The 12489-nt window shown below is 37.2% G+C and overlaps 1 non-coding gene across 1 annotated transcript; it reads right to left on the reverse strand.

The window, feature by feature from the left end:
• Nucleotides 1–9676: 9676 nt before the first annotated feature.
• Nucleotides 9677–9787, reverse strand: LOC125130156 (U6 spliceosomal RNA). Its single transcript, XR_007135657.1, has one exon. It is a non-coding gene; the product is annotated as a U6 spliceosomal RNA (small nuclear RNA).
• Between the last annotated feature and the right edge of the window lie 2702 nt (nt 9788–12489).

Raw genomic sequence — 12489 nt, forward strand, 5'->3', positions numbered from 1 at the left:
TTGCAAAATCACTTGTCTATATTCCAAGTTCTCCCAATGGCAGGAAACTGTTTGTAGCTGGTTTAATTTTCATCAGAGTATTAATGAGACCCTTGTGCTGGATTTTGTTATTATACAAACTACTTATTATTGCACTGTTGACAAAGCTTCTACAGTCCTCCTTTTTTCTTTAGGGCTGCACCCATGGGACATGGAAGTTCCCAGGCTAGGGGTTGAATTGGAGGTACAGCTACCAGCCTATGCCACAGCCACAGCAACTCGGGATCCCAGCTGTGTCTGTGATCTACACTGCAGCTCATGGCAATCCCACATCTCCAAGCCACTGAATGAGGCCAGGGATCAAATCTACATCCTCATGGGTACTAGTTGGATTTGTCTCTGCTGTGCCACGATGGAACTCCTCTCATTTTTTTTGAGGAAAGTTATTTTCTCTCTTTGACTCTTTCTTTCTCCCTTAAGTATCATTAGAAATTTACAACTTTTTTTGTATCTGCAATGCGTTTTATCCCAGAAAAAAATAGTTTTAAAATAATAATAACATCAGAATTGTTAAAAGCAACAATAAACTCTGAATGAATTTAAGATTTCTTTGCAGGTGTAGTCATCCTTAGATGTCTTCTACTCAGAATATACAATGAAAATATTGGGACTGATTTTCTTGCAGTCAAATCAGCCTGGGATATAAGAGGGCTTCTTGAGAATCTATCTGCCTTATTACCATGGCCCTCTGTCCAAGCAAAACTGTGGGACCTTGCTGCTCAAGGAAGTAGAGGATGGCAATTATCTGTTACGGGACAGATAATTGCCTGAAGTCTATGCCAGGAGTCCTGTGCCTCTGTGTCTCGTGAGTAGCCTCTTCACTGCATATTTTTGGAACCTTATGTTGAAGGTAGGACTGATAACCAAGTAAGAAAGAAATTGTCTTTCACTGAGTTTGCAGTTCAGATGAGCAGAATGAGAACTAGCTAGACACTGCCAGGAGGGAATGGGATGAACGTGTCTGTCCAGGCTCCTTCACCTGCCCTTCTCTCCCAGGTGCAAAGGCCACATGAGCAGATTCTGTGGGTCTTCCTTTAAATTCTTTGTTTTTCTTTTTTGTCACCCAGTTCTTCTTCCCTTTTCTGACATGTTTCCACTGAAACTTCTGGGCTTCTTATTTCATAGTGGACATATTTCATTCAATTGCAGGATGTCCCCTTTATTAATTATCCACAACTGAAATCAGGCTGGTGATCGACATCATTCTAATCTGCTTCTGGGGCATCCCATAACATATTGCATAATCAAAGATTCTTGGCAAGACTTATGAGGACCTGTCAATGTTTGCTTTGTCTTTCCAGTCTTACTTCTACTCCCCTCTGCCTTGCAGCTAATACCACAACAACATTAAAATGCTTACATCTTTCCCTATGCTGTGGTCTCCCATCTATATTCCTGGCTCTTGCTATGCTATCTGTCTGGAATGCTCTTCCTCTCACACCTTATTTCTCCTTTCCCTTCATAGGGTAATTCTTAATCATTCTTTAAGAATTAGCAACACTGTAAATCAACTATCCCCTAATAAAAGTAAAATAAAATTTGAAAAAGAAAACAAACGAAAATCAAAGTAAAACAAAAAATAGAACATTGTTAAGAGAAAAACAAAAACAAACAAAAAAGAATCAGCTAAAAATAATTAAAATAGCAGCTAACATATACTGAGGGCTTACTAAATGCCACCCATATGAATGTTCTTCCTTCCAGCACTTCTATGTGGTATGTTTGATTATTTTTTTCCTTTCTTTCTTTCCTTCTTTCTTTCTTTCTTTCTTTCTTTCTTTCTTTCTTTCTTTCTTTCTTTCTTTCTTTCTTTTTCTTTCTTTCTTTCTTTCTTTCTTTCTCTCTCTCTCTCTCTCTCTCTCTCTCTCTCTCTCTCTCTCTTTCTTTCTTTCCCTTTTGTCTTTACGGCCACACCTGTGACATATGGAGGTTCCCAGGCTAGGGGTCTAATCAGAGCTGTAGCCACTGGCCTACACCACAGCCTCAGCAATGCAGGATCCAAGCCGTGTCTGTGACCTACACCGTGGCTCATGGGAACACCAAATCCTTAACCCACTGAGCAAGGCCAGGGGTTGAATTTGCATCCTCATGGATACTAGTCAGGTTCATTAACCCCTGAGCCATGATGGGAACTCCCATTTTTCTCATTTTCTAAATGAGGAAAGTGAGGCTTTGAGAACACTAGGAGGATCACACCCACCAAATGGTATTAAGTGTTCCCATATTATCCTATGCATATTTTTATCATTGCACATAGCACATGGAATAGTAATAGTATGTATATATTATTTTATTTTATTTTATTTTTTCTTTTGTCTTTTTTTTAAGGGCTGCTCCTGCAGCATATGGAGGTTCCTAGGCTAGGGTTCTAACTGGAGCTACAGCTGCCGGTCTACGCCACAGCCACAGCAATGCCAGATCTGAGCCGCATCTGCAACCTACAACACAGCTCATGGCAATGCCAGATCCTTAACCCACTGAGAGAGGCCAGGGATCCAACCCACAACATCATGGTTCCTAGTTATTTCTGCTGTGCCACGATGGGAACTCGAATATTTTCTTTTTTCACTGGGCCAGTGAATTCCTTGAAAGCAGAGGTTGTTTCTTGCTTATCTGAATTCTCAGACTTAGCAAGATGACTGGATCAATAGCTATTTGCTGCATGAATGACTCACTTTATAAATGGATGGGTGGATGGATAGATGTTTGAATGGGTGCCAAAATAAAGCCTGTTCAACTATTATGGAACCATATAAGAGGTAGCACAAATTGCCCAGGAGCAGTAAAACACAATAAAACAAAACAAAAGCCTCAGTGAGAAGGTGACATCTCAAGTGAATTTGAATGAAAAGTAGAAGGAATCAGACAAATAAGGGAATGAAGGCATAGCAACAGCTTCAGTGCATGCTGTCCATAAAGATCTCAGATGTAAGGTGTCCCAGTGTGTCTGGGAAAAGCTGAGAAATAGAATGCGTACATTTACAAGCAAAAGGAGATGATAACATACAGAGAGAGGAAGACTAGATTACAAAGGGCTTTGTATAAGTTCCCTTAAATGACTGTAAACAGGGAAGAACCTGATTAAATTATTTGAGTCATCTATTTAGACATTGGATGGAGAATGGCTTGAAAGGAATATGTAATAATCTATGAGGAGTTTATTGAAATCACCTACGAAATTTTTAAAAATTTATTATAGTTGATTTACAATGTTCTGTCAATTTCTGCTGTACAGAAAAGTGACCCAGTTTTATATATATTCTTATTTGTATATATTTATATTTATATTTATATATTCTTTTTGTTATATTATCCTCTATCATGTTCTATCACAGGTGATTGGATATAGTTCCCTGTGCTATACAGCAGGACCTCATTGCTTATCCACTCTAAAGGTAATAGTTTGCATCTACTAACCCCAAACTCCCAGTCCATTCCACTCTCTCCCCTCACCTTGGCAACCACAAGTCTATTCTCTAGGATCATAAGTTTACTTCTGTTCTGAGGATAGGTTCATTTGGCAGTAGATCTTGCTACATGGAATTTTGCTTTCTGCCCACCTGGGAATGAGCTACCCTTTCTTCTCTGCTGTGTAAGAATGGCAATATGCCAATTTCCATGCTTTCACAGATCTAGATGAAGATATTATGGAGAAAGCTAGAAATAAAAGAAGGAGGTCACAGAGGAGAGTTGACCCAGCGGCATATAGCACCGACCAGAAAGCTACGTGGTAACCCTGGACAGGAAATGTTACCTGATCTCACAGCCTGATAGAGTGTGCAGAAAACACCAAAAGCATTGTCTGTGTAGGTGATATCACAAATGTAGAAGTTGAAACTGGGTCTACTTTTATAATCAGCAGAGTCAAAATGTGGATGTTAGGAGAAGCAATGGGTTCACCTGCAGGTGTGAAGGGAAAGGGGGAATTTCTATGGTGGTAGGAAGACTGCAGGTGAGAAGACCCCGAGCCCTGCCTTACAATGTTTCCCCACTAAGGAGAATAATTAAAGAAAGTGATAAGAAAGGCCCTTAAGAGGTCTTTGGAAAGTCTCTATATTCTAGGGGGGAAAAAAGCCACATTTTATAGAAGTTCATGGTAGAAAAATCAAATAAAATATAAAGGTACAAAGAAGAAAGCATAAACCCTCTAAAAACTTACTATTTATAAATGATTCTTATGACTTCTCTCCATGCATATACATATATACATACACATAAGTCTGCACACGAACGCACACACACAACCATATACATATGTGCATAGGTGGAGCCATCTGACTTGTTGACCTGCAACATTTTATAACTTAAAAAATATTTCATAGGCATTTTTCTACATCCATGAAAGCAGATATTCATAATCCTTTTATAATTGCCTAGTATTCTACTGAGTGTATATATTGATTTACCTAAAGCTATAGTGTAAGCTTTTCTCAACAATATGAAAGTAAAAAAATCCATACTTATATTGTTTACCCAACTCTCTCTTTAGGTTAAATTCCTAGGAATAGTATTGTCTGGTCAAACATTTAAAACTTTGATATGCATTTACAAAATTATCCTGCCACCCAAACATTGTACCAATTTACCAGATGGAAAATTCTATTCCCCTGCTTGTGTTATGTCATGGAAAAATGATGGCCACATAAATAACCTAACACACCACACACACACATACACATACACACATTCAATTCTACTTCCTCCAGGTGACTTTTAAAGTTTGTTTTAACCAAAAATTAAAACTCAAGCACAAACATCAGAACCCAATGTGAGCAGATTTCCCCTGAGATGCTGGTCACCTGCAGCTGTTGAAGGACTGAGCACAGGCTCAGAGACACAGGCACAGCTCCTGCATTTATTTTATAAAAACAAGACAGCCTCCACCCCAAATGTGGTTCAATGTCAGACTAATAATGTCACACGCATATACCAAGAGGGTCTCAAAAGTTTACTACTTATGTAATGAGACTTTCCATGTAGAGCATGACAGTCTTCTAGAGCTGGTCTGAAAATGAGTGGAGAGAGCAATAAAATGTGTTAAAATATAACACAAACAGACTTACATATTCCATGAGCAGGCAAAACTAGTGTAGCCCACAAGCAAAGTTTAATCTGGCTAATTTTGCAAGACAAATGAGGTTCATTTGACTCGAGTCATTTCTTCCCTATGCCTCTTGTGAATCCTAAACAAAACTCAAACTGTTCCCCCAAATCAATATGAGGTAACCACTAACAAATTCTTGTTCATTTAAGAAAATTGTAGTATTGTAACAAATCACTGCAAAGAATAAACACTCACTGCTTTCAAATTATATAGGCTGCTTTATAGCAATATACCTCTGAGACTCATTCCATATTTTGGTTTGAGTGCTCCCAGTCTGCAAACTGTCTTTTTGGTGTGTGCATAACAAACTTTTATTAATTCCTATGTAAGTGCTTCATTGGTCTTATTTATTTTTTAAATGAACTTTTGACAAAGAAGACTGGCTTGGGTCTTTAGTCATACATTGGTGTGGGGCTGGTATGAGTGTTCCTGTGCTTGATCAGGAACCTGTGTGTTTTGAACTTCCTGCTTGTGAGAAAGGTGGGAGTATGAAGACGTTCTTATCAACTTGATCAGCTTGCCCAGATATGAGGCCAAAGCGAAAAGGATGAAGTGAGGTTTAAAAGTTATTAGTAGGAGTTCCCGTCGTGGCGCAGTGGTTAACGAATCCGACTAGGAACCATGAGGTTGCGGGTTCGGTCCCTGCCCTTGCTCAGTGGGTTAATGATCCAGCGTTGCCGTGAGCTGTGGTGTAGGTTGCAGACGCGGCTCGGAGCCACCAGCTCCGATTCGACCCCTAGCCTGGGAACCTCCATATGCCATGGGAGCGGCCCAAGAAATAGTAAAAAGACAAAAAAAAAAAAAAAAAGCTATTAGCAGTCAAACATCAAAAATATAATGTCAGATGCTTACTGTGTTTACAAGGTCGAAACTATGTCAGAAAATGCTTGGCAGTTTTGTGAAGAGCAGAAATGTAGAAGCCTTTCTTTAAACACCAATGAGGAGTTCCCGTTGTGGTTCAGCAGAAAAGAATCTGGCTAGTATCCATGAGGATGCAGGTTCAATGCCTGGCCTCATTCAGTGGGTTAAGGATCCAGCATTGCTGTGGCTGTGGTGTAGGCTGACAGCTACAGCTCTGATTCGACCCCTAGCCTGGGAACCTTCAAATGCCACAGATGTGGCCCTAAAAAAAATTAAAAAGACAATAAATAAATAAATAAATAAATAAATAAATAAATAAATAAATAAAAATAAACTTCAACTGAAAACATCAAGCCAAAATGGACAGATGGACCCATGGCATTCTCATCCCTTAAACAATAATAAAGATTCCCACTGGAGAACTGATAAAGCAGGCATTCCAATAGCCTAAGCCTTGCAAATATTAAAGAGGATTTCATTCTTCCTGTCAAAGCAAGAGCCATCATCCCCTGAGGTCCAGCCAACATCTATATACTGAAGACTTATATCAAATATAGGAAATCTTGGGAGTTCCATCATGGCTCAGTGGAAACAAATCTGACTAGTATCCATGAGGATGCAGGTTGGATCCCTGGCCTCACTCAGTGGGTTAAGGATCTGGCCATTATCGTGAGCTGTGGTGTAGGTTTCAGATGTGGCTCAGATCCCACGTTGCTGCAGTTGTGGCCTAAGCCAGCAGCTGTAATTCCAGTTCAACCCCTAGCCTGGGGACCTCCACATGCCACAGCGCAGCCCTAAAAAGCAATATGTATGTGTATATATATATGAAATAATAATATATGAAATAATATATATATGAAATCAATTTTCTATATAGAGCCACTATTTGTCAAGATCCTCATTTGTCAGATTAACTCAATCTGTTTTATAACAAGAAATTTTAAATGTTCCATTCCTGGTTTTAATATTAAGCACAAGATACTACATGTATAACCATCTTTAAATAATTATATTAATAATAATATAACATTTACTGAACATTTACTTTGTGCCAGGTGCTCTATGTTTATTGCACATTATTTACAATAGCCAAGATAGGGAAACAACCTAAATGGCAATCAAAAGATGAATGGGTAAGAAAATGTGGTACAGATCTCCCTTGACTTACAAGAGAGTTACATCCTGATACACCCAACAAAAGTTGAAAATACTGTAAACTGAAAGTGCATTTAATACATCTAATCTACTAAACATCATAGCTTAGCCTAACCTACCTCAAATGTTCTCAGAACACTTACATTAGCCTATAGTTGGGCAAAATCATCTAGCGTAAAGTCTATCTTATAATAAAGTGTTGAATATCTCATGTAATTTACAATACTGGACTAAAATGAAAAACAGAACGATTGTGTGGGTATAGAACGGTCATTAAGGAGTTCCCGTAGTGGTGCAGCAGAAACAAATCCGACTAGGAACCATGAGGTTGTGGGTTCGATCCCTGGCCTCACTCAGCAGGTTAAGGATCCCACACTGCCGTGAGCTGTGGTGTAGGTTGCAGATATGGCTCGGATCTGGCATTGCTGTGGCTGTGGCATAGGCCGGCAGCTACAGCTCCAATTAGACCCCTAGCCTGGGAACCTCCACATGCCACAGGTGCGGCCCTAAAAAGACAAAAAAGACAAAAAAAAAAAAAGAAAAAAAAAAGAAAAAAGAAAAAGAAAAAAAAGAATGGTCATTAAGTGTATCAGTTGTTTCACTGTTTCTATGTGATTGTGGACTGACTGGGACTTGTGTCTCGCTGCCATTGCCCAGCACTGGGGAGGGCACCCGCTCACATTACCCAGCCCAGGAAAAGATCAATTCAAAATCTGAAGTGCAGTTTCTACTGAATGTGTATCACTTTTGTACCATTATAAAGTAAAAAAAAAAAATTAGTAAGTTGAATTGTCATAAGGAAGGGGCCATCTGTATGCACATATACAGATTTGTATATTATATATTATGTATACTTTATGTACACACACATATAATGAAATATTAGCTGTAAAGGAGAATGAAATGTCGCCATTTTTATGGTTTTACATGTGGAATCTTAGGAAAAATCAAGGTCATAGATATAAAGAACAGATTTGTGGTTTCCAGAGGTGGGAATGAGGGGGTAGAGGAAATGGGGAAAGAAAACCAAAAGGCACACACTTCTGATTATAAAATAAAGTCATGGAAATGCAATGCACAGCATGGCAACTATCAATAATACTACATATTAGAAAGTTGCTAAGAGAATAAATCTTAAAAGTTCTCATCAAAAGAAAAAAAAATGTAACTGCGTATGGTGACAAAACATCAATGAGACATTGTGGTGATGATTTGACAATTTACACAAATATTAAATCATCATATCGTACACCTTAAAAAACTAATGTATCGATATATGTCAATCATACCTCAATAAAAAAAAACTTTTTAAAAGTAGAACATTCCAATGAAGCCATTTGGGTGTGAAGCTTTCTCTCTCTCTCTTTTTTTTTTTAATTTTTATTCTTTATTTAGGGCCACACCTGAGGCATATGGAAGTTCCCAGGTTAGGGGTCGAAAAATCAGAGCTGTAGCTGCTGGCCTACACCACAGCCACAGCAGCTCGGGATCCAAGCCTCATCTGCGACCTAAACCACAGCTCACAGCAACACCGGAGCCTTAACTCATTGAGCAAGGCTAGGGATTGAACCTGCATCCTCATGGATGCTAGTCAGATTCGTTTCCACTGAGCCATGATGAGAACTCCTATTTTTCTAATAACATTTTTTTGCAATGTAGTGTGTAGAAAAGCATGTATGTAACAAAGTGTTCAATAAACTACCAGGAAATGAATCCGTTAGTATTACCACTACTCACACAAAGAAATTAAAAATTACCAGTAGTCCTCAAGCCCCATCTTTTTCTCTCTCTTAATACCAACAGGCAATCTCTCCTCAAAGGTAAACCAGCTATTCTGACTTCCAACACCAGAGGTTAGTTCTGCCTATATCTAAACTTTGTGCAAATGGGGATATAGCATACGTCTTTTTCCATCTGACTTCTTTTGTTAACATTATGTTTGTAAGAGTCATTCACGTTGTAGAGGCTAGCGGAAGTTCCTTCATACTCATTGCTATGTAGTATTTTTCTATATGTGTACACCACACTTTGTTAATACATTCTACTAGTGATGAGCATGTGCTTTATCAGCTTGGGTCTATTGTAAATAATACTTCTATAAATACCATTGTACATTTATCTATTTTCTACCTGTTTGTACTTACATGCTCTCATTTCTTTAAGGTATATACCTGGCAGTAGAATATTACTGGTTCATAAAGTGTGTCTATATTTAAGCTTTAATAGATAATTTAAAAACATGTTCCTAATAGACTGCACCAACTTACCCTGCCATCTGCAGTATGTTGTTCCATACACTTTTGCTCCACTGACAATGCGTAGTGTCATTAGTCTTTTTATGGTAACTGTTCCTTATGGGTATATCTTGGTATCTTATTTTAGTTTCAATTTTGATTTAGCTGACTACTAGTGACATTGAACATCTTCAAAAATGTTTATTATTTTGTTATTTTTCAACCTTTTTGCTCATTTTTCTATTGTATTGTCTCATTTCCTTTTAACTTGTATAACTTTTTTTTTCTTATGGAAAGCTTCAGAAATTTGAGCGTCCTCTTTGCTCAAGGACCATACTAATCTTTTCTGCCTTGTTCCAATTTTTTGTAGTATATGTGCTGCCAAAGCGAGCACTTTAATATATTCTTAATAAGAGCTTTTTGTCACGTGTCACAAATATCCTCTCCTATTCTGTGCTTTGTCTCTTTATCCTCTTACTGGTGTATTGGCGAGTGGAAATTTAAAATTTTAATTTAATATAACCTGTCATTTCTTTCAGGGTTATTTCTTTTAGGTTTGTTTTAAAACTTCTTTCCCTACCACAAAGTCATACAGAGTACAAATATTCTTCTATAGATAGAGTATATTTTAGATTTGTTATTTTACATTTTACATGAGTGTCTATAATACACTTGGAATTTTTCTTTCTTTCTTTTCTTTTTAAGGCTGCACCCTTGGTATATGGAAATTCCTGGGCTAGGGGTCAAATTGGAGCTGCAGCTGCAGGCCTATGCCATAGCCACATCAGATGTGAGCCACATCTGCAACTTACACCACAGCTTGCAGCAATGCCAGATCCTTAACCCACTGAGTGAAGCCAAGGATCAAACCGCATCCTCATGGACACTATGTTGGTTTTTTTTTTTTTTTTAATATATAATGACTTTTATTTTTTTCCATTATAGCTGGTTTACAGTGTTCTGTCGATTTTCTACTATACAGCATGTGACTGAGCTAAAAGGCAATAAAGAGCAGAATTATGTTGAGTTCTTAATCTGCTGAACCACAATGGGAAGTTCCTGCTTGGAATTTTGTGTGTGTGATGTGAGGTAGGATGCACATTTCATTTCTTTCCTACATGGAGAGCCAACTGATACAGCACTGTTTGTTGAAAAACTGTCATTTCTCCATGGTTCTATGATAGTTTCTTTGTCATATGTAAGTGCCTATATACATCTGGATATGTTTCTGAATTTTTTATTCTGTTCCTTTGTTCTATTTGGTCTTTCTTTTGCTTTAACCACACTCTTAATTGGAGTAGTTTATAAATAGATTTTGATGTCTGGTAGAATTAGTTCTAACCTTTTTCTTCTTCAAGAGTGTCTTGAATAATGGTAATTCATTTTTTTCTTTCTTTTTTTTAATGGCCGGACCTGTGGCATATGGAAGTTCCTGAGCTAAGGGGCGAATTGGAGCTGCAACTGCTGGCCTAAGCTGCAGCCACACAACATCAGATCTGAACCACATCCGCACCCTACACCACAGGTCATGGCAACGCCAGATCCTTAACCCACTGAGTGAGGCAAGGGATTGAAAGCACAACTTCACAGATACTATTTGGGTTCATTTCTGCTGAACCACAACGGGAACTCTCTCATTTCTTTAAATTTATTTTTTATTAAAGTATAATTGATTTACAATGTTGTGCCCATTTCTGCTGTACACCAAAGTGGCCCAGTTATTTATATATTTATACACACACACATATGTATATATATGTATATACATTCCTTTCCTTTCATTTTAATATAAATCATATATATATTCATTCATTCGGGTCTTCCTTTATCTCTCCAAATAATGCTTTATAATTTGATTCTGGAGATCTTACACAGCTTTTCCTAGATTTACTCCTAGGTGTTAGAAATATTTTGATAATCATAAGTTTTTTCAAGTTTAATTTTCTAAGGAGTTCCCCATGTGGTTCATTGGAAATGAATCTGACTAGTATCCATGAGGATGTGGGTTTGAACCCTGGCCTTGCTCAGTGGGTCAGAGATCCAACGTTGTGTGAGCTGTGGTGTAGATCACATACACGCCTTGGATCCCACGTTGCTGTAGCTGTGGTGTAGGCCTTCAGCTATAGCTTCAATTTGACTGCTAGCCTGGGAAATTCCATATGCTGTGGGTGTGGCCTTAAAAAGCACACACACACACACAAAATCCATAGGTAATTGTTACATGCAAATACATTTACATAGACTTTGTAGCCTGTGCTTTTCTAAACTCGTTAAACGAATTATCTGTAAATTCTTCATAATTTATTGTCCAAATAATATTGCTTGTGAAGTGATATTGTTAATTTTTCCTTTATAATATTTTCCCTCCTATTTTATTACTCTGGCTAGAACCCTTTTTCCATTGTTATTTCTTCTTTGATACATATGTTATTTAAAATCATATTTCTTGTTTAAAGGTATTATAAGATTTTTTTAAATCTTCTGATAGTTATTTATAGCCTAATTTTACTATTATAAGAGGACATTATGGAGAAAATATATCAAAATATCTCACTTTGTGGATTACAGTTTCTCCTTATAGGTCTATCAATTTCATTTTGTGTCATTAAAGATTATATTACTGGGTGCATGCAAATGTTTTAATGTTATGTATTACTCATAATCATATGATATATTATAAATTGCTATGTATTAAACCTGTTGTATTAGGAGGTGAATCTCTTCATTAATACTTTTGTTATAACTCTGTTTTGTCTGATATTAGTATAATTACTCCAATTTTCTTTTGGTTCATGTTTATATGCTATAACCTTTCTCTATGCTTTTACATTCAGAATTTGTGTTCATGTGTCTTATATGTTTCTTTAGTAAACATGAAAAAGCTAGATTTTGTTTATTTTAATCCTTTCCATCATTTTTTGTGTTTTAACTGGAACACTTAGTCCACTTACATTTAATGTAATTACTAACATATTTGAGTTTATGATATATATCATTTACCAATTTTGTAATTATTTAGCTCTCAGTGAATTTTTCCAATGCAGGGGGATTTGGAGAATGTTTGGTAATTCATGTTATACTTTTTAATGTGCACTA

The sequence above is a fragment of the Phacochoerus africanus genome, chromosome 6, assembly GCF_016906955.1.
Source record: "Phacochoerus africanus isolate WHEZ1 chromosome 6, ROS_Pafr_v1, whole genome shotgun sequence".
In the NCBI taxonomy this organism is placed as follows: domain Eukaryota; kingdom Metazoa; phylum Chordata; class Mammalia; order Artiodactyla; family Suidae; genus Phacochoerus; species Phacochoerus africanus.